This window comes from Ochotona princeps, chromosome 1, assembly GCF_030435755.1.
Source record: "Ochotona princeps isolate mOchPri1 chromosome 1, mOchPri1.hap1, whole genome shotgun sequence".
Lineage (NCBI taxonomy): Eukaryota > Metazoa > Chordata > Mammalia > Lagomorpha > Ochotonidae > Ochotona > Ochotona princeps.
In genome coordinates, this window is record NC_080832.1 from 33,016,389 (window position 1) to 33,038,406 (window position 22,018).

The following is a 22,018-nucleotide window of genomic DNA, read 5'->3' on the forward strand; positions in this document are numbered from 1 at the left end:
CATCATACACCTTCCAGGAAATGAGCAAACTGTCAATGACAGGTACTTAGTTGGGACTTGAGTATATTAACTTCAAGACTAAGCATGCATTCCTGAAGGTGTGATGCTTTTTGGAACCTAACTGCAGAGTATAAACTCTCTGCCCACCCTGTTCACAGTCTTTACCTATCATCACATAGTCAGGATCTGATACACCACTGGTTGCCATGAATGTCTGTCAGCCAGATAATGAATGCTAATTCTCAGAAAGCTTTCTGAGCTGAAGCATTTTCCAGCTCTTCACTGACCTTGAGCACAGCACCCTGCATCTTACAAGAGGACCAATCTCGATCCAACTTTCACATTGTCATATGTACATGTACACCACACACATTACTCAAGCACCACGACTGGGAGGAGACAGTTTTCATTTTTAATCCTCTATCTGTATGTAACTTAGTAAGTCAACTTTTAAAAAGTGAGTTGTCTCTCTGGACTTCAGATTCCTCCATGTTGTATGACAAATTCTCTTTACAGCTTTCATATTCCTAGTCTGTGAATACACATAATTTTCAAACCACAACATTTCGCTCACATTTCAAGCAAAACATTCCCGAACTGGCTTTGGAATTCTTTGGGTTATTCTTATTTCAAGATATCACTTTCACTTGATTTTAAGATCTCTAAGAACCTTGCATTAGAGTCCAGGTCTATCAGGCAGGGTCTACAGCTAATGGATGCTGACTGCTGGGCTTCTATTCCATGTGCTCCCTTCCCAGGCTGGGAATAACCATAAGGATGGCCCCAGTAGAGCACCACTGTAGGTTAGGATTCTAGCAGGTGCTGCTCTACATTTCACTCGAAGTCCAGGGCCTCAACACTTCATGAGCCTCCACTTGGACACAACAATACCGGCTGGAAGAAATCCGGCCTCCAAGCCGATTTTCGCCTTCCTCACTTAAGAGGCTTTTGTACTTATGGTACCTGAGTCCTGGGCCCACTCCTCCCCGAGACCTTTTATTGACTTCATCATCTTCCCTCTTCTTTCAGGTCTCTGCAAAATGTCAGATATTACCAGAGAAGTCCATTGATTATGTTACACTACCCCATTCCCCCAACCCCTGTTCACTTTTTCTTATTATTTGCACACAAAGTTTATAGGTCCTGTCAGTCTCATCCATCTGGGGCATAAAGGTCATAAAAAAAGGAGCTTCATTTTGTTTCCTATTACCACTTATACTGCCTAGAGTAGTATACAGTATGAATTCAGAAAATGATTACTGAATGAATGAATGGTGAATCAGTGGTACTCTAAGGAAACCCTTTGGAGCCAAAGTTACAGGACTAGGTAAAGATCAGGGAAACAGTACCAAGGAGGAACTGGAGGAGCGGCTTAGACCATCACACTGGATGGCAGGAGAGTCAAGATGCAGCCCTGAGGGCTGGCACTGTGGCAAATGGGTGAAGCCGCTGCCTGCAATGCCAGCATCCCATCTGAGCATCGGTTGGATTCCCAGCTTCCTCCAGCTTTGATCCAGCTCCTTGCAACTGTGCTGGGAAAACCAACTGAAGATAGCCCAATGACTGGGCCCCTGCCAGCCATGTGGTGAAAGTCCTGGATGGAGCTCAGGCATCTGGTTTCAGACAAGCCCACTTCTGATGGTTGTGGTCATGTGGGGAATAAGCCAGCATACGGAAGATCTCTCTATCTCTCGCATCTCTAATGTTGCCTTTCCAATAAACAAATAACTTAATAACTATTTTAATATAATAATCCCATTAAGTTTCACTATTATATTAGTAATTTTTAAACAGTAACTTAATAATCCAAATTTTCACATGATGCAGCCCTTTCAGGAGGCTGAAAGGGAAGGACTGGGTCCTACACACCACAGATGGGGTTGATCCCAGGAGCCTGCGAGTCAGCTGCATCTCCTACCTAACAAGCAGATGAGTCTCTGGTCGCTGGAGAGAACAGGGAATCCCCAGGGCAGGATCTGTGCACATGAGAACCAGGACACAGGTGGCCTTGTTACCTGGAGAAGGGTGGCACGCACTGCCATTCCCCGTCTCGTGTGTATAATCTGCTATTGAAAAAACACTTAACCAACTTCCAAATTTAGGACATCTATGAATTAATTCCATTCCACTTAACTACCACCTTCCCCTCCTCTAAACTCAGACACACAGAGGCTCATAGCTCACCCTACAAAAGTCTTGCTCTGAGTACCTGCATTCTACCTACTGACTGTGAACTCCACAAGAAAGCCTGTCACGCCCTCAGTGTCAAACACAGCAGCTGGCACTTACTATGCTCTCACTAAATGCCAGATGACTCAGTAAGTGTACTTTGAAATAGATATTCTAGATGACACAGAGCTGAATATTTATGAACAAGCACCAATAATTAGATGCTATTATTACCTTATACTCAGTGATGCAGCTGCAGGCAGAAAAGTTTTAAATATAGGTAAGTTCAAGGATTGAGAGACTCAATAAAATAAGAAAAGGATATCCAGGAGCCAAGTAAGGCATAATAAAACAAAGTGATATTAATGAGACTTTTATCTAAATTGTGGGTTTTCCAGAGATTTCTATCTACGCTAAGAGGAATAAAGGGTATGTGGAGATGATGAGTACACTTGTGAATTTTATCTTTTTGGCATTTCAATTTGTTAACACTTTGAATATTTAAATTTAAATTTAAATCCACAATATTTAATACTATATCCTAAAACACAGTTAACATATTATCCAGTTTTTTCAAAGAAATGATTTGGTCTTTTCCTAAAAACACCATGTCTTAAATATTATTTTGTATATCCCATGGCAACTTTTTTTCTCACAACATAGTAAACCATCACTGAACTGATACAATATACAAGCTACTATGACAGGTACACGTTAAAAATATAACCTTTTCATAACCAGTGAATGAATGCAGTGTAGCATACTCTACACTGGCATTTATGTTAACTTGTATTTATTTATATAGCAACCTGTTAAGTGAGTTAAATACATTCACATATGAGGGTACTTTAAAATTTTTATGGACCATGGAAGTAAAAGTTAGTTTAGGGGCATGTGTTTAGCATAGTGAGTGTTTCTTGGAATGCTTGCATCCCATATTGGTAAGTAGGGCTGAGTCCTGTCTGCTCTGTTTTCAAACCAGCAGCTTGCTGTTCTGCATCCTAAGCAGCAGCAAATGATAGCTGAAAAACTTGGGTCCCTGTTACCCTGTACAGAAGACCTTTGCGAAGCTCCAGAAGGAAAAAGAAAGACTGCTCGCTCTCTGCCCTTCCAAAAAATTGAAAAAATAAATAATTCCTAGTTCATGAAAAGTGTGTATTATAATAAATTTTATTCATAGATTTCTAATTTTTTGCATCCAAAAATAAACTTATCTTTTAATTCCAAGTTTCCATGATTTTTTATTTTCCTTTTTTCCATGAATTTTTAAAGTACCCCATATTTATACATATTATATAGATTATAGGTTTTATTATAGATTTTATTTAATATTTTCAGTATTAACACACTAAAACCCCCTGGAAGGAGGGCACACTGTGCATGGGCTGTGTTTGCCCAGGCAGTGCTGTGTGGCACATTTGGGCCTCACTATACAGGCAATCTAGAACACGATGTTTCTGCTCACATCTCAGTATCCATTGTCACAGTAAGGAAGATTTATGTTCTCACCTCAACCCCAGTTCCAAGCACTGAAAGAACAACCCTCTAGTGGCTTCCCAGTGCACTGCACACCAAGCCTGAATGCTCCCTCGCACACTCCTTCCCAAGCGTCAGAGATGGGCTTCTCGCGGTCTTGTGTGTCTTGGCTCAAATACCTCAAAGTCTTCCCAGGTCACCCCAGCTGACCCTTTCTCTGACGCCAGCCCTTTTCTATGACATCAGATTCCTGGATTTCTTCCCAGCACATTCTCCCATCTGAAAATGCCTCATTCATTTGTTTACTGTTTGCTTAGTGTTTCTAGAACATTAGCACCACCATAACCTCTGTCCCAATCCCTACTGGGTCCCCAGGTGCCAGCACACAATACTTACTAAATCACCTACTAAATGATGAAGTTTATACTGGACTCAAATTTACTAATTCATTCAGTTGTGTGAACCTTCACGTATCTTACCAGTAAGTAAATAAGAAATGGACAACTCATGTTTTCCCAGTTCCCTACCCTACCATTTTATAAGAAAATGTGCCTCATTTTTTATATAATGAGTCATAAATATAATGTAACAGTGTGAGTATAATTTAATTGAATGAACCTCCTTAAATATGTATTTGTTGAACAGATGGAAGAAAATGATTTTGCTCAAAATTACTAAGATGCATAACAGAAAATGGAGGATAATAACACTCTCCAGTTTTTAAAAGAAAACTCAAATAACTTTTTCAATTATTTTTGTAGAAAATAATAGTCATAAAAAAACTGAAATGGGCACTCAAAACCACCACAAAGTGACTGCTACAATACATTAAATAGTTTACTTGTAGTCTTTCAAGCAGTAGTTTTGGATGATTAAAAGCTCATATTGGAGTTTGTGATCTACACTCTCCCTTCTTCTGGTATAAAACAATATTCACTACTATGAAAACTACATACTGTAATGCAATTAGATTTTCTTTGGAATACTGAGTAAAATCAGAAGGGTCAAAATTCAGATTTGGTTTTGGTGGCTCAATGACAAAAGAGCCAAGGTTTTGTAGGAAAAAAAAAAAAAAAAAAAAAAAAAAACATCAAACAATGTCACTTCCCACTTCCTGGCAAGATTGAGTTCAGTGTCATCCAGTGGGGGCGGGTCATGGACAAAACACAAACAGGCCTCCCGTCCCTTGGGGTAAGGCCTTACCAAACAGTGTGAGCCACCAGCATGTGTGCAGGCTACAATCACATCCCAGGACTCCAAGGCCCTGACTACTAAGCCTCCTGAGGCAGAGCAGAAGGCCAGCTCTGTACAGTGGGGCTCTCCTGTACACACTAGTGCTTGGAACAGCGGTTCAGTTGCCATGTGAGATGCTGGCATCCCATCTTAGAGTGCATGAGCACGAGTTGCCCATATACTCTCCATTCTAGCTTTCTGCTAATGGACACACTGGAAGGCGGCATATGATGGCTCATGTAACCCATTTGGGAGAATATGACGGAGTTTCTGGCTTTTAGCTATGGCTTGGCCCAATACCAACTATTGCAAGTATTTGTGGGGGTGAACCAGTTAATGGAACTCTCTCTGTCTCTGTCTCTCAGGTGAATTAAGTAAATAAATGTATAAAAAATTCACAAGCTAATTTTCTCCCTATAATGGGACCTTATCTGCAAGTTCAGGCACAATTGCAAATAATTTTGTAATGGAGTGACTCAATATAGTAACTCATACATTCTACAAGAGCTTCTAGTAACAAAGGAACAAACTCAGCCGTTAATTGAATCCCAGAGCCTATGAAACGGTGTCACATAATGCAATATAATTAGTATAAAATAAATAAATTAAAAATAAAAAAAGAAAGGATCACTTTTCTTATTTAAAAACAAAGAAATCAACCTGGTGAGGCCCTAGTAAGGATTATCTGCATGCACGGTCAGTTACAAGTTCTCCTTGTACGCGGGCTTGTGCCAAGTATCAAACTCATATCCTGAATAAGCTTTCTATGGATCCGACTTTAAGGAGTAATCTGGTGCAAAAATGCAAAAGGGAATGTGAATAAACTTAACTTTCACCTGAAATTCGAACAAAGATTTCACCAAGTGCTGTTTAAAATACTGAATATTTGGAAACAGTCTCTAAAGTTCTGATTGTAAGGGAATAATTAGTCAGAATAACATACCATAAAATGTAGCATTATGCAGATATTAAAGCTTGCCTAGAATTGGAAAATATTTAAGACTTAGAATTGAGCAGAGAAGGTTGCATTCTGCTACTAACTATGGAAAAAAATTCATTAAAAATAAGGAGGAAGAAAATGCCAAAATGTTATGGGTGCCTTCGGGTTATGCAATTACAGGCAAATTTTCTCTTTGGCTTTTTAATAGTTACTGTATTTTCCAAAGTTTTTACTGGGAGCATGCATTGCTTTTGTGATTAGAAGCAATCACATCTCTTCAGAAATGCCAAGTTCCTCCATCCTATTACAAATACTTGTACATATATGCTAAAGAGCCAAACTGACTCATTTTGCCGATAGAGCCAAAATGTGTTTTTCTCCTCTGCCAACATCAGCTTAGAGAGATTACTGAGAATCCTTGGATTCACTCTCTATTTCAGCCCAGAGATGAAGATTCTCCAAAGGAAAATATTTTCTCTGCAGAAGCTGTTGATCAGTCTACCCCTCCATGATTAGCTCACTATTTGCCAAAGCGTCCACTCCTTCTCAATATTACTTTTGTTTCATGGGCCTTTAATGTTCTTTTTTTGGATCCCTATCAGCTTTATTTCAATGTACAGCAAGACATTTGTTTGCATCTGCTGACTTATTAGATTATGAGGTCTGAGCCCTTTCCTGAAGGATCTCATAATCTAAAGGAAACAAGAACACGAACATTGCCTGACCCCCAAATGGCCAAACACTCTGAATCTGGATCTGGGTGACTGCTGCTTTTTCAATGACAGTATTAGCTTCCTTAGTCTTGCTTTCTTCTGGAAAGGTTACTGAGATGCAAACTGGTTGGATTATCCCTGCTTCAACCCAGAACAAAGCCCCCTCTAAAATCAAGGAGCATAAGTACAAATCCTGTAAGAACTTGCCAGCACTCACATAGCCCATTTTTCCCTGCTATACACATTCCCCCTCACTGCCAGGCGAAGCAAACACCAAGAACTACAGCTGCTGGGGGTGTCTGGCTGGGGGGCACTGGCAGGTTCTCGGTCTTTCCAGAAATGCCCTCCTCTCTTCTCCCTGCTCACATTATTCATCAGAACACATCTCTTCATGGAAACCTCCCCTAAGTGGCCTTCTGCACTTCAGATAGTTGTTTCTTTTGGTCTCCATATGTTGATATTCAACTGTCTACTATTAAGTTTGCATGCCCCAGTACTAGCTATTGTGTGATCCTGACTATTCACTAAAAAAGATTCTTCTAATTGTAAAATCATATTATTCTATCGTGTTGCTTCAAAATGTATAGCGCAGGGATGATTAACAGAGGTTAACAATATGGTTATGATGCCTGTATCCTAGAGCTAGTATTTCAGTGCAGAAGGTTAAATTGCCATTTGTGATGCTGGCATCCTACATGGGAGTGCTGGTTTGAGTGCCAGTTACTCTGCTTCTCATTTAACTTACTGGTAATGTTCCTGGGGAGGCAACAGAATGTCACCCAAATAGACCTGAATGGAATTTCTTGGTCAAGGCTACTGCCTGGTCCATCTCTGGCTATTTTGAGCATTTGGAAAGTAAGCCAGAAGATGCAAGACTTCTCTTTCCCTCTAACTCTGCTTTTCATGTAAATAAATCCTTACATAAAAATAAGTAAATAAACACAATGCCGGTGGCTTACATCTGCATGCCTACATCTGATGTCAGGATCTAACTCCTACTCCTAATTTCAGCTTCCCACCAATGCACATTCTGGAATTCAGCAGTGATGGTTCAAGTACTTGGGTTCCTGCCACCCGTGTGGGAGACCTGGACTGAGTTCCCAGCTTAGCTTCAGCTTGGCCCAGTGCTGGCTACTGCCAGTATTTGGAGTGAGTAAGAGATGAGAGTTCTCTATCCCCTTAGTTTAAAAAAAAAGACTGAAGTCTTCACAAACATGTCTATTTTCATAAATTTTCTCATTTCCTTTTCTCTTCCTATATATACAGACTAATACATACATTCAGTCATACACATAAGCAGATAGAATTTGCCCATACATCTGCTAGAGAATTACAAGACATTGTTCATATTGCTTTAGAGAATCATTCCATTTAGAACATCTTCAAGTATAGGCCTTTGTAGCTGTAATGTGTTCTCCATACTTACTACATTCAGCATTCCTGGTACATTTTCTCAATGCCATGTGTATCTATTTCTTACTTTTCATATTTAAGGACAAAACATCTGTATGTTTAAAAGTGAATCCAACCCACAGCAGTTGCAGAGGTCCCTTTTGTTTAACTGACTTCAGGGACTAAAAGTAAGCTTTCTAAACATGTGACCTGCCAATGTATTTACTCTGCATAACAAGTGCGAGCCTGCACTAGCGGGGAAAAACAGCTACTCAGTTATTCAGTGATGTGCTAAATCAGGGCAAACCCGATGGGACAATTCTATTTCCATGGTCTCTTCTTATCAGATATCTCAAAGTCAGCTTTCTCTCTCTTCCCACATGGTCATATGCCCTGCAGACTTCTTCCTTCTTTATTACATAGCCTTGAAAACTATCTTGCCTTGCAAAGACCAGGATGGCTCCCTGGGAATCCACGATGAGGTCTGGATTCACACAGATCTGGGATTCTGTGCCAGCCCCTTCACTTCCCACTCTGGCTCTAACAGCTTGGGCAAGTACAATAACCTCTCCAAGCTTCTACTTTCTGGCTCAGCATTCTACCGAAAACTTAGTGAGATTGTGTATACAAGACACATGGCACCTGCTCTACAAATGTTAGCTCGTCTTTCCCTAACAGTACCTGATGACTAACAATCCTGTCTCCCTCTGAGCAGATAGATACCCACTCCCTATTCTTATTGACTTACACCAGAAAGGATATTTAAAGCCATGGCAGATGGCAGAGTTCCTATTCTCATATCAACAATCAACTCCTAGTTCTATTGATCTGCCCACCTGTTCAACTTCTTCCTAGGCTCACAACCTGATACTACACCCACTGCCTTTTCCTGCTCTACCCCAAATCACAAACCCAGAGTCTAAGCACATGTGATTTTTGGCTGGGGGTCTTACCTTGGCATTCTTGCACAGATGCTCTGCACTCTCACCATTATAACGTCCTTCTTTGCCATCTTGATGACTTGAGTTTCTGGCACTCTAGTTGCCTCCCAAAGGGCCTAGCCTTGACCCTGGCCCTCAGTTTGGACTAAACAGTGGATTCTGGCATTTGACTTGAGAGTTAGTGGTTCAGGCTCTGTCTGTGGGATCAGACTGCCAGGGTTTGAATTTCAGCTCTACCACTTAATGATCACATCACCTCAGATAAATTACTCAACTACCCTAATTATTGGCTTTCTCAGTTTAGGAGGACTGTAATAAGGTTGAAATCATCTACTGAATTAAAGGTACATAAGCCCTACCTGCATTTTACATAGTTTCTCACTAAATTCCAATTTTATACAACCCATGGGACTAGTTCTCATCATAAGCTTCCTTTCCATATAATCCTGTTGTTGCTAACATACTCACAAGAGTCATTTTACCTGCTGACCCAGCCAGTCTTCCTGGTCTGGTCATCCGCTGTTTCATTTCATTCCACACATGCTTCTCCAACACAGATGCTCCTTCATCGTGATATGCAACCTCATTGTCATATTGTGTCATATTGTGGCTCACACATCCTAGCTGCCAATACTCTAATGTAGGACCTACCACATTGCATCACCTAATTGGTAACTCAAACCTAGACCTGTTGCTCCCTTTTTGCCCAACCCCCAAACCAATGAATTTCCAAAGACAAAAGCTGTATTCATTTCAGTTTCCTGGCTCTAATAAAGCCAAAATAGGATTATTTGGGTTCCAGCTGTGACTAAGGCAATGTCTGCCTGTGGACGTCCATTCACATCACCAATAACCTTTTTTCTAATTTACTCAATATGGTTAAATATAGGTTCTTTGTGTGTACTACTCCATTATTTGGGAACACAGGTGGGGTAGTGGAAAGCAGGCCTTGTCCCTTCTTGCACATTTAATACTCAGGGCCTAGTATGACGAGGATATGGCAAGAAAGAATGTACGGAATTTCTATTCCTTATGTGTAATACTCCTTCAGCTAATTAGTTTTCCAAAACACCACTTGCTAGTAAAGAGATTCCATTAACAGAACAATGACCCAAGAAGTCTCACCTTTATATGAGATGTAGACACTTCCTTTTTCTGGTTGCACTCAAGGTTCTTGGAAGTCTTACCAATGATTTTGTTACAGTTAAATTCCCAGAATTCCTGCTGGGAAAAGGGAAGGAGAACCATCAGGGATCAAAACTTGAGACGCTGCCTGAATTCTTGCTCTCACAACTGGAGACCCTTGCTTTGCAGAAGATAAGCAAACTGTAACCCAGAAATAATTCAACCTCCATTAAAATCTGACACCAATGTCTGTCTGTCTGTCTCTCTCAACACACACACACACACACACACACACACACACATACATTCTCTCTCTCTCTATCTCTCTCCATCTCATCTGACTCAGGGTTTTCAAACGGAGCTTTGGCTTCTCCTGCCTCTACGAAGCTTGCAAGAAGGCAGTGGCGCATACTGGTGCAAACATACTTTGTAATACTAGTCTGGTGTCATCACCTTTCTGCTCTAAATACTATTGAAGATAATCAGGAAAAAATAAATTGTCATTATTTGTGAAAATTCATGCAAAATCATTCAATATCCACTGCCTGCATGTTGGTCATTATTGTATCAGCTATTGTTGACTCAGGAAATCACGGATGGGTCAGTCGCCCTGGACCAAGACTCCCTGACCACCCATAAAATAATCTTTACAGTTTCCTGGCATCCAGCAGAGCCTCCACCTTGTGCTTCTCCCACCTAAACCCTATAAACCTCCTGCCCAATACACACACACACACACACACACACACACTGATTTCTCTCCCTTAGTTCAACCAGACTCATCATGCAGCCCTCACTCTGCAGATGATGGCACTGGAGGACTGAGGAACTTATTCAAAGCAATGTCATCATGGACTAGGTCAAGATGACAACTCATCCATCCTGTGACCTTTGCAACCCCAGACTGCACTACAGTCTACAACAGTCCCCTGGTACTGGAAACCACCCATGCTGGGTGACTGAGAAATACATAATCCCCTCAGCATGAGTCTATAAATTCCTTTGTACATGCAAGAGGCTAGATAGAAGTCCAATGGCTAGAATGGGACCGCAAGGGCTTGTCAACACTCAGTGCTTAGACACATACCAGACTTTAGCAGGAAAAATGTACACTATGTCTAGAAATCAGCCTGTGCAGTTGACAAAACCACAAATCAAACATTCCTTAAGACAACAAAGCCTCTATGTCCTTATAGGTTTGTTTTTCTGTCCTGACAGAAGTTCCTTTTCAAATATATTTGGCTGGATAAAGACTCCCTGTGCTATCTCCTATTTAGGGAGAGTAACAGTAGATGAAATTTACTTTTAAACCGCCTCCTCCTTTACACTCTACATTCCACTTAGCACAATGTGCATTATTATGATTATTTATTTTTTATCTTCTAATCTTACTTAAGAGATATAAAAGGTGACATTTGCTTTGATATTTGTTCTAATCTGTCTTCCTAAACTAAATATGAATTTTGTGTCCTTTACGCTAAGTGTCATCATGAGAGCAAGAAAAGTTTGCGCATCAGTTCACATTGACGCCCTCTGTATGTCAGTGATTATCTCATCTTGTCCAGTGAGCTGCTGTCAAAACTCTGAAACTACACAAGTCCTATTATAGCAATCTAACACTTGCAGCATTTACAAGTGTCACTGAAAATTTCTCTAAGTGAGAATAGTAAGTGTAGGCTTCCCCTTTATAATGATCTCAGGAATCCGTCGCATCACGGGGTCTCCGGGATTCCACATGTGTTTACATGGGTTCCCCAACCCCACCCCAGGCAGCAGGTGAAGACTGTATTTCCCCACTATCTGGAAATCACCCAGACTTCCTTCGGAACAACTCTCTTTCAATGAAGACTCCCCGCCCAATTACAAAGGTAATTATTATTGCCACGTCATAACTGTAGGCTCTCCAGTAGACTTCATTAGAGAAAAGTCATGGATATATATTTTTAAGACTAAGAAAACAAACTTAGGCATTCAATTATTAAAACAAGAATTATGTTAGGAAGTACTTGGATTTGTCATCGGCGCCACTTGGAAAGTACTAAACTACAATGAGATGCTTCTGTGTGGGTAAACAATAGTGGGAAAATAAGGTTTGGAAAGTTTCAAAATTTAGCCTACTTTTCATGAAATGGTAAAATGATTTAGTGATAGTAGACACACTGTGTGTAAAACACACTGAAAGTCACTGGGAAATTGTTTCCATGTGGCAAGAAGTGACAATTCATACCTACTGCTAATATGACGCCTCTGAACTTGGTGTGACTGCAAAAACCGTGAGTTCTATGTTCTTGTCGACAACAAGTATTTATTGATTTTTGATATTTTCTATGTAACTGTCCACTTTTAAAGATCTTGAGACACTTAAGCCCAACATATTTGCTACTGAACTACACATAAGGTTTGCAGAGCCTGACTCCAATTAGTCCAAGAATAGATGGCTATGTGAAATATCTGCCTTTCTCGGTGACATTACCAATGCCTAGCACTGAATAATTATAAACACACACACACACACACCAAAGGCCAGTAAACACAACTGAGCTTGAGCCTACACAATGTGAAGGGCTGGCTTGCACAACTGATGATAGCAAAGAACAATGATTAATGAAGCAATTCTTGTAAGCTCTCCAGGACAGCCTATCCAGAGAACAATAGTGCTGAATTATGCTAACAACGACCCTGCCTCTCCATTTTGCCTATGCAGGTACAACCAGGTCCTCTACTGGGCCATCCATTAGCTCTGTGGACATCTTGACAGAGAACGCTGACTCCCTGGAACCGAGACAAAGGAGGGTGTAGCTGGCAGAATCCCAGCCAGGCGCTCTGGTGCTGGGTGCTTCCGGAGCTGCCCCACGCGGTTTTTCTCACGCCCTGGGGACCAAGGAGTGCCGACCTGAAGGAGGACTTGGTCTGTCTCCCAAACTTCGGGAGGCAGCGCTTCCGGGAACTCTGGAGGTTGGAGCGGAGGCGAGCAGAGGGGGCTGACGGCGCGCCCCGATTCTGCTGCTGCGACTCCCACCCACCTCCCCTCGCCCAGCAGACCCCGACCTTGCACTCACCTGACCTGGGCGAGGAACTTGGGGATCTGGTGGCCTTTCGCGGTTATCACTCTGGGAGCTGTCGGGACCTCCTCAGGCGCCTCCGGAGACAGAAGGCAGCAGCGGACTCGGGGGCGTCAGCGAGAATCCTGGCAACCAGCAGCGGCCGTGCTCTCCTTCCCCATCCCAGCGGGGCTCGGCGGGCAGCGGACGCTTGCGGTCACCGCGGGCGGATGAGTCAGGCGAGGGGGCGGGCGGCGGGCGGAGGCGGAGGGGACGCCCCTACCTCTGCGCTGGGGGCACGCCGGCGGGCTCCGGGCCGGGGGCGCGCCGCGGACTGCGCCCGCCGCGGGCTGCGGGGTCGCCGGGCGCCGCCATGGGGCGCGCAGCGTCTGGGCGCGCCGGAGGGGCCGGGCGCTCGCAGCTCAGGCGCCGCCGCCGCCGGCCAGGAAGACAAAAGGGCGCGGACGCTAGGAAGGGAAAAGTTTTCTGCGCGGTACCAGCCGGATCCCAGCCCCAAGCTTGGAAGAGGCGGATTGGGGGCGGGGGACGGGGCGTGCTCCCGGGAGCGTCGCCACCCGCTCAGGACCCGGGCTGAGCCAATCTCGCTGCCGCCCGCGACCCGTGAGAACCCCGGCACTGCCTCCCTTTCTTCCAGGAAGATGCGGACAGGATCTCCTCCTCCGCTCCAGGACACCCAGAGCCACAGACCGCAAAGTTGAGCTTCCCGAGCAGAGGTCGCCAGCAGAGCTAAGCCTGCCCGAGGAACAAAGTGCGGGCTCCCACGCTCTGGGAGGGGGGCTGCAAGGCCGGCGGGCGCAAACAGGCACACCCCCCCTGAGGCGCTCCCCTCGCCACGGCGTAGTCCGGGTCTCCACAGCCAGGAGTCCGGACCTCCTCAGTGACAGGGAGCAGAGGGGCCGTCTTGGTGGATCAGGGTATTCTTGGAGCAGGCGCTGAGGAACCCTGGGTTCCACGCCCCCCCGCACGCTTTCTCACCAGAAGCCTCCTGGGTGGGTCCGGGTTCCCCCTGGTGGCTGCGCTGACGCTGCGCGAAGAGGATCACACCTGAGCGGAGTGGAGGAGGAAACTCCTGCCCCGTCTACACTGCTCTAGGCTGAGACAGCGGTTTGGGGGCCCAAGGGTGGGAAGGGACTACAGAAGCGTACTGGGTCTCTAAGGACTTCGTTGAGCAGTGAAGTTGAATAAGCGAACAGTGAAACCAAAGGGAGGTTCAGGTTAACCCTTTGCTGCCAAATATTATTGTGGGTAAAAGGTGTCCCCAGGAAATGGTTTCTGTCCATTAGACACACAAAAATGATGACAATGTACATTAAGCTCAAATCCCCCACCTCCCCCACACACACACCTGCGCAGGGTCTGGGAATGTGGTGTCCCTGGGTGTGTCCCGGGCATGTTGTTCACTCTGGACTAGAAGGCATCCTAGTGCGGTCCATTTGTGAATTTAAGGGTAGGATCTGCACAATGTCAAGAAAAGTCTGTCTGAGAGCACAAAAGGTATGTGTCAGAGACTGGAGGAAGTATCGGATATGGTAAGGGGGCGAAATGAGTGTCCTAGGGGGAGTGAACGGCTTGCCGTGGCCTAAAGACTATGAGCGTGGGTGCTTTTCATAGAAATTTCACGAGAGGAAGAAGGAAGAGGAGGGGAGAGTAAAGGAGGGCGAGAAGGGAGGAAGGCAAAGGAAATGAGTCAGTTCAGTAAAGCAACTGCGGCTGTGTTTTCACCCCACCTTTATCTAGTCATCCTGAGCCCAGTTCCACGTGCTCAGTTTGTTCAGGTTCTCTTACATATTTGTCAAAGAACAACTTGAAGCTGTGTGATTCCCCTGGGTCAGCCTCCCAGTTCTTGCCTCTATGTTTTATGAATACCCTAAGGCCATAATCCTCCTATAAAACCCCTTTAGAGTGAGCACCCTGCTTCCTTGGGAATGAGTAATGGAGTCCTACTGTCAATAGGGGTCATTTAACATGACACACTATCTAGGACAAGCTGTGAAAGGTTTAAAACAGCCATGGAGCCGTTTCAGGCATTAGGTGAGCATTTCTCTGAAGGGGGCTGATTGCATCATGAAGGAATAAATCAGAACATTCTTATGGCCAAGGAGAATGGTCCTTTCTCAAATGGAACTCGGATTTTACTGATTGGTCCAGGAACAGGAGGAGAAAGGGAAGGAAGGGCAGAGGTGAGGGAAGGACAGCGGGAAGAAGGAAGGTGAGCTGAGTAAGATCATCTAAGTTTCCTTTTTTGAAATAATTACTATTAGCTTCAGAAAAGATTGGGATTACACGTTGCAAATAGAGAATTACCTGTAATTCACTAGCGTGGGAAACTACCAAGATACTAGCTACAAATTCTTCCCACAGAATTGAGTGCTCAATGCAAGTCCAGGTAAATTATTTAATCTTTGCTAATGGCCACTACACGTTTCCATCTGACAGGATTCCAGTGAATATGCAATAGCGTTAATGGATTTCGAATTTAGCTCAATAACTGCTTTTCAAGTAATGGATGGCAATTGAACTGCATTGTTCCTCTCTCCATCAAGAACCTCACCGTGGTTCACGCACAGTGTTTTTTGAAGTCCTGCCGGGATGTGTGAATTTCCAGCAGAACAAGCCTATTCCAAAAAGAGCCCATGAGAAAAGAAAACACTCTTTATTGTAACTCAGGCACAGCACCTAGGAAGAGATTTTGAACTATGCTTCTCCCATCCCTCAAGCAGAAACGAAATACCTACTTCAAAATGTTTTTGTGAAATTTAATGAGATAGCATGTAAGTTTCTTACCTATCACATCAATTTTTGACACACATTTAGTAACACACACACCAGACTTGATTTAAGCATCTTAAAACAAGAGTCATTAAAGAAGATTCTGTCTCTGGAATCAAGAATTAACTTCAGGAGATGACTGAACTATAAAGATAAACATCTTCACCCTTGGTAAAGAATAAATATTAGTTTAATCTACAGCAGTGAATGTTAGTGAATTGATTTAGGAAACATACATTGTAATGAAAAATAATGAGTATGCTTAAATAGATCACACACAAAGGTTAAAAGAAGACCTATTAGAAATGTCATGTGGGATTATACTCACTTTTCCCTACAAATGTAGCTCCTGGCTTCCCCAAAGCTGAAAGAGGTCCCTCAACTAGGAACCAAAAATGTCTACAGTGGAAAACAAGTAGAGTTGTTTTCAGGATTTTTGCCTGAATTACTTTATTCCAGCTGTGAAACAGATAAATAGTTTAAAAACCCATGGGGATCTTTCTTCTGGCAACTACAGTTGCTGTTTTGATGTAGGGTTTAGAGAAGAACCAAGTCAGAAAAGAAAATGAGCTTCTTGATTTTGTCCGTAGTGAAAGGAGCAGAGAAGAAATAAAGCGGTGGCAAAACACATGTTTAAATAAATGAAGGCAATTTTTACTACGCTGAGATTCTAACTGGTACTTCATCATATTTATTATGTTCAATGGATTTTTAGTTCAGTGGATTTGCTGACAGAATGCTGCTGATTCCCTTTTTGTGTGTGAGTGCTAACTCTTCTCAAATATATTTTTTATTGGTTATCTTGAAGTTGATACTAGTACTTAAAATTTTATAAATTCTGTATTAACCTCCAGATTAGATGAGAGACTCTATTAGATTCTGTGCACCTCAGTGACATTGACAGCATATCGTTCAAGAGAATGAAAAAGAAAGCACACCTTTTCCTTTCCAAGGCACCACTTCTTTCCCTGGACTGATTTGCACTAATGTGACAGAAAGACAACAGAGAAGCACTTTTAAAAATATGATTTATACATTTGAAAATCAGAGCTACAGGAGAGAAATCGTCCATCTGCTGGCTCAGTCCTCAGATAGTTCCAAAAGCCAAGGCTTCTTGAGTTGAAGCCAGGAACCAAAAACATCTTGTAGATCTCACGTGTGCATAGCTGAGATCCAAGCACTTGGACCATATTCTACTGCTTTCCCAGGCACATCAACAGGTAGCTGACTTGGAAATGGAGCTGCCAGAACTCAAACCAGTGCCCATACAGAATGCTGATGTCACAGGTGGTGGCCTTATTCTAAATGCCAGAATGCCATTCCTAACAATTACTTCTTTTTTTAAAAAAAAGCTTTGTTTGTTTTTAATGAAAAGCTAGATTTATAGAGAGAAGAAGAGATCTAGAGTAAGATTTTTCTGCCTGCTGATTCACTCCCCAAGTGGCTGCAATGGCCAGAGTTGAGCCTATCCGAAGCTAGGAGCCAGGAACTCATTCTGTATATCCCATGTGGGTGCAGGGTCCCAAGGTTTTGGGCCATCCTTTACTGCTTCCCAGGCCACAACAGGGAGCTGGATGTGAAATGGAGCAGCTGGGACATGAACCAATGCCCACATGAGATCCCCGGCATACAAGGTGAGGTTTTAGCCACTGAGTAGTTGCCCCGGGTCCAAGAAGTACTTAAAAAAAGGAGGGGGGCGGGATTCTGACTATGTATTTTGTTACAAGAATGTACCCAAGGAAGATAACATTAGATGAGCAGTTGGAAAAGAAAAAAAAAGACAGTGATTAGCATATCTGTTCCACTGTCCAGGGTGCTGAATCAGTCATTTGTCATTAGAATCTGGCTACTCAAACCTGGTGACTCATACTCCACAATTCAGTAACACCCTCAAGCGACTTGAAGACATCTTTAAATTCTAGGACAAACATTTGAATGGTACATAATGAAGACCTAGTTCACATTTCCCTACTCATTTGACTCCTTCCGTTAATCTGTTCCAGAATGGCAGCCCGAATGTTGCATTTGTAGCCATGTTTTGTTTGGTGGTGGTAGTGTGACTTTATGTACAGAATGTGACCCTTGACTCAAACAACTAGGTTAAGACCTTCACTTTTATGAGTATGTAGTGATGCCTAGTACATATCAGAAATTCAACAAATAAACCTGGGAAGAAGGGAGAATAGATACCTTACACAAGTTAATGGAGCAATGGAGTTTATGAGCCCAATGTGTGAACTCAGTCCTAAATTCTGTACCCTCAGCAAGTGTGATGGCTGACTCTCGGGGAAAATTGGGAACCACCTGTGTGCCAATCCGGAGGAGACTAGTTAAAGTACATGTTTGAACAATGCAATATCACCCCATCATTAAGCAGAAAAGATCTACATAAGCAGATATCAAAGAGACACTCTTAAGACAAGATGTAGAGCAATTGGTGTAACATCTTTGTCAAAACGTATGTGTGTATGTATGTGTGTGCATCTAGAGCATGGTAGAATACCAACACTTTAACAGAGGATGCCAGTGGGCAATGAAACTATGGATTGGAAGGATCCTTCTAATTTTTACTTTAGAAAATTTTGTTCTAATCTTATATTAATATTGTACGAATTTTATGATGGATATTTTATAGACAACAACAACCACTGAGTATTTTCTCATGAGTGCAGTATGGACATAGCAATAGGATGGGCCTCACTGATAAATGAAGAATTTTAGAAGCTCATCTCTATATTTTCAGAACTTTTCTTCCAAGTGTGACATTCTTACAATTATAGATTTAAAAATTGGGACTCACTTTATAGTTAATACGCTAAAATGAAATACAAAAAGTGTACTTACCAAGATCTTCAGACTGAATTGAAACCTTCCTGAATTTTTCTTCTATCTGAAAGAAAGTTCTGAGGAATCTTCTGGCGAATTCCATCAATGTGCAGCTTCATTTCATTTCCTTCTTTTGGATACATGAGAAACCAATTTACCTCAAAATGTGGGGGAAAAAGCAGAGTTATGGCTGGTTTTCTAATATTTCATTGTGAAGAATAATTTCTTGTTAGACTTTTATACTTTTATGGCAGAAGGGAAGGCAATTTTTCCACAGTGCATTTTGTTAGAAATTTACAGCTTATATAAGAACAGACAGAAAATGACAAATTGTGGCTATTAGAGACATTAACCCTACTAACTAGTCTTGTGACTAATTTAGCATTTCTTTTCCCACTGACAAGATAATTCCCATTTCATAAATGCTTGTCAAATCATCTCTTGTCTTCCTGTCAGCTTTCTGGTAAATTACTTAAACAAAATTTTGACATGGAACAACAGGAAAATATGAGAACTATTCTTCCACAAAATTTACCCAAATATACTGAGGGATACTGCTCTTTTACAGTGGTTAAAAATAATTGTAGAGTACTAAGAGGTTTTGTGTCACAGCCTGATCAGTTATCTCTCAGAGGATTTAAAATTACCTTTAACATTAAGAAAAAAATACATACCGTAATGTTACAGCTCAAAGAATTTAACATGTCTGGGATGTTGCACCTGGTCTTTGCAAAGGCTAGGATAGGAATGCAAGTCTTCTATTTTCTTGCTCAGTACTCTCCTATGCAAAAATATGTCTTCAGGAAGATAGTTATGATAAAAGGATAAATGATTTACCAGGCATGATGGCAAGTCAAAAATTAATATGCAACAGTCATCTGGGTTGGCAGTTTTGCTGGGGGATTTTTTAAAAAACAAATGAAAAGATGTCTTCCTAGAGAATTTTTAAAATACATGGATCTGACAAGTACCAGAGCCAAATGGGATGGGGGACAGATTGGTCTTCTGCTACACATACTGGCAAACCAGGGTAGGGGGCGGTCTGGTGGGGGTTATTGTGGGTCGCCCCAACTAGGCTACAGCTCCCACTGGTTGATGTAAGGGCCGAACCAGACTGGACTGCAACACCCATTGGTTCCAGTGCAACTCGGGACTGAAAACAGAACCAACACAGCAATTGCAACCACCAGCTGATCAGGGTGATGGACTGTGCCGGGCCCTGTGCTTGCTAGAACATACAAGAAACTAATCTGGGAATACCTCAAAGTATCTTTGGAGATCTCCCCACTTGAACTGCTGGACTCAGAATTCTAACCAAGAAAAGACAGAAGACAGAATAGGACAATCATTCATCTCAGCTACATGTTGGCAGCGAAATATGGGACAAATGGAGACTTCATGATGGACCATATCAATCAGTGGACCACCTCATTGAGCGAAACTGGCAGCGACTCATAACTGGAGAACTATTAACTCCACTTGAGCACATATCTCAGAGCATGCCCCACATCCGGGACTTGGGGTGGGTGGAAAACCAGGTGGGGCTTCTCCCTCAATATCCCCTTTTACCTCAGATACATGATGGAAACAATATGGACATAATAGCATTGCCCACCTCCCTATCCCCCTGAACCTTTTTTTTTCTTTCTTCTTTTTCTTGTTTTTCCTTCAACTATAGTTAACTATGTAAAGATTGTCAACAACAATACAATAAAATGGATAAAAAAAAAAAAGATAAAATAAGCCAGGAAAAATAATGAGACAAAAAAAAAAAATACATGGATCTTCAAAGCTAAAAATAACAATAACAATATTGTTATTAAACAATAAAAATAAAATAACAATGAAATTCTATATTCACATTTTATGATTTAACCTTTGTTCCCAGTTTATGACACACACATTACAGGGATAAAAGTCTAACCTGACAATAGAATGCTGGACTGTCTGTCATTGTCTGCACCTGCAAAGTCAGGACCTACATAAATAGCAGAATGATGGACTTATGACTTCTTATGAAGGTCTATACTATTGTCATAATACGGATGAGACTCCCTTGTGGATGGCAAGAAGCTGAGTTCTTGGACCACCGCCAACTGCCTCCCAGGAGCATTAGCAGGAAACTAGATCCGAAATGTGAAGTAGCTAGGACATGAATGAGACACTTCAAGAAGGCAAGCTGGCATCTCACCCTGTGGATCAGTTCACTACTCCACAATGCCTGCTCCCAGCCTCTTTGCTTGCCATGCAATTGCTCCCTCTCACACAGTCTTCCACCACTGTGATTCCATTCGATCTGAGGTCCTCCTCAGAACCAAGCTGATGCCAGTGCCATGTCCTTGAACCTCCAAAACTCTGAACTAAATGAACCTCTTTTGCAGTTCAGGCTTCAAGTATTTTCTGTTATTGTTGCAGACAATAACAGACAAGGAGAATTGGGTTAACGAAGAGTTGTGTGCGGGATTGATATTTACAGACAGATACACTCTGTGAGTCTGCTGCCAATGGCATCGAGGGCACAAAGCCCTAAGGTACAGTTTCTGTGGGAAACCTCCACCTAACTGAGGAAAAGCTTACAAGGATGTTTCTAGGTTTCTAGTAATCAGTGTCACTCCATAGAGAAACGTGCTTCTGCAATATCAAGCAGCTAAGGAGGACTGATGTCTGAGAGACAGCTTACATCCTGAGGACACTGATATAATGTTGATTTCACACGACTCTGTGAGTCCCACGTTTCCAGGTTTCTGATTTCTTCTTCTGGTCTCATTTGCCTTCAATTATTCTTCCTGTTATCCTCTTGCTCCCTGAAGTAGTGTGTTTGACATGGCTGATATGCACAAGTATTCGAAGGACACTTTTGATCATTGATTTTGCTTTTGTAGTAAATTTGAGGGCTAAGAATCTGGAATAAAGAGAGAGCAGGAAGATCTAGCTGACATGTTATTTGCTTGCAGGATGACTGTAAATCACGCCATTTGTTGACTATTGTAATGAATGCAATGATAGAAATTGGGATTTTATTTATGGAAACCCATTCAAAACTATAAAAACATCAACAGCAAATATTGTGAGACTATCATATCTAGTGGCATGTTTTTTAACTCATGACATTGTAAATTTCTTTGTTTTCTTTCTGTTGTTGATTTTGTTCTTTGGCTTTTCACTTGGGGAATGTATAGTGACTGTGTAGTGGAGACTGTCATGTCCAGACCTGAGGATACAGTGCAATGTGCATCTCTATCTCCGAATGGAGTATGAACTCCCAGTGAAACTGTTACATGTGTCATGACATTGGGATGCCTGACTCTGCCATTGTCCATGTCCACAATGATGGACTTATGACTGCTTATGAGGAACTCAGTTGTTGGGGGG

General features: G+C 42.3%; 1 protein-coding gene across 3 annotated transcripts in view; it reads right to left on the minus strand.

Moving 5' to 3' along the window:
* The window catches only part of TMEM200A (transmembrane protein 200A), an 86,198-nt gene extending 72,703 nt beyond the window's left edge, over positions 1–13,495 (minus strand). Inside the window, exons 1-2 of one of the 3 annotated variants that reach the window (XM_058675683.1) lie at positions 13,049–13,494; positions 9,990–10,085 (exon numbers count right to left, since the gene is read on the minus strand). The gene's annotated coding sequence lies outside the window, so the exon portion shown is untranslated. Of the gene's footprint in view, positions 1–9,989; positions 10,089–13,048 lie in introns of all 3 variants that reach the window. The other 2 variants (XM_058675646.1, XM_058675738.1) reach the window with 2 other exon arrangements.
* Positions 13,496–22,018: the final 8,523 nt, after the last annotated feature.